Raw genomic sequence first — 1662 nt, 5'->3', positions numbered from 1 at the left:
TGAATAAAGCCAAGATATATATAAGGTATAAGATTATTGGGAAACCCTAAACTTGATATTTAGGACACTATAAAGTCAGTGAAGTCCACTAGGGTGAGGATAAAATAAGAAGTAGAATAGATTAATATAAAGTCGTACATTAACCTGTTTAACACCTCAACTCAAACATGGAGTTTGAGTTTTATTATTTAAACATAAATAACCTTAGGGGCTGGAGCAGTGGTGCAAGTGGTTGGGCGTTTGCCTTGCATGCACTAACCTAGGACTGATAGCAGTTCAATCCCTGGCATCCCACATGGTCCCCCAAGTCAGAAGCAATTTTAAAGCGCATAACCAGGAGCAACCTCTGAGCATCACCAGGTGTGGCCCCAATAAACAAAAAAAAAAAAAAAAAAAAAAAACCAATAAACACAAATAACCACAAATAACCCTAAACTTGCTTTTTTATACTGAATTTTGAAATTTGTTCAAGAGCTTCCCAATAAATTCATAAAAGTTTTACAAATACTACAAAAATGTAAATTTTAAGTTTAACAATATGACAGTTTTTATTTTACAGAGTTCTGCAATTATTTGAATATTTCATGATCTTTTCATTTTAATATGAATGGGGAATAAAGTAATGACTATATCAGTCTTTTATTTTTCATTCACTTCTACAATTAAAACCAAGATAAAAACCACTGAATGTGTCAATAATGAGAATTCTTGACATTATTAATGCTAATGTGAAGTTGATTGTTTATTGTACAGAAATATATTAAATAGAATATATTTTTGCTACATGTTGTGGCATACTTAAAGATGTTTAATTATATGTAAATAAAGTCCTCCACTAATAATGCCCAAGATTACTATTTAGTATATGTGCATTTATTATACTCTCTAACTAAACTATCAGTTGCTAAAATAATGGACTTTCTCAGTGACAAAACTGGCAGAGGCATGCTGTAGGGTGATAGGAAATTGTGATTTTTTTGACATCTACTAGAAATATTTAAAGTTCAAAGTAAAGTAGTTTAAAAATGGTTTTACCTTACTGGCAATACTATCTCTGAAATAATAGAAGCTCTAGCAGAGAACCTGCTATTTTCTATCTCCTTTGCCTTACAAGGAAGAACTGAAAGGTTCCTGTGTCATATTGGAATTATAATAAGAAAAGAAAACAGAAAGCAGAGTTTGACATGTGCTAAAGATTTTAAGCAAGTAGATGTCAAAAAGTCGAAGCAAGGTAAGAAAGTGATGAAATAAAGGAAGAAAAGAATGTGAGAATAGAAAGAAAAAGGAAGGAAGGAAGGAAGGAAGGAAGGAAGGAAGGAAGGAAGGAAGGAAGGAAGGAAGGAAGGAAGGAAGGAAGGAAGGGAGAGGAAGGAGGAAGGAAGGAAGGAAGGAAGGAAGGAAGGAAGGAAGGAAGGAAGGAAGGAGGAAGGGAGGAAGGAAGGGAGGAAGGAAGGAAGGAAGGAAGGAAGGAAGGAAGGAAGGAAGGAAGGAAGGAAGGAAGGAAGGAAGGAAGGAAGGAAGGAAGGAAGGGAGGGAGGGAGGGAGGAAGGAAGGAAGGAAGGAAGGAAGGGAGGGAGGAAGGGAGGAAGGAAGGAAGGAAGGAAGGAAGGAAGGAAGGAAGGAAGGAAGGAAGGAAGGAAGGAAGGAAGGAAGGAGGGAGGG

Source organism: Suncus etruscus, chromosome 9, assembly GCF_024139225.1.
Source record: "Suncus etruscus isolate mSunEtr1 chromosome 9, mSunEtr1.pri.cur, whole genome shotgun sequence".
NCBI lineage: Eukaryota > Metazoa > Chordata > Mammalia > Eulipotyphla > Soricidae > Suncus > Suncus etruscus.
This window is presented reverse-complemented; position numbering follows the sequence as displayed.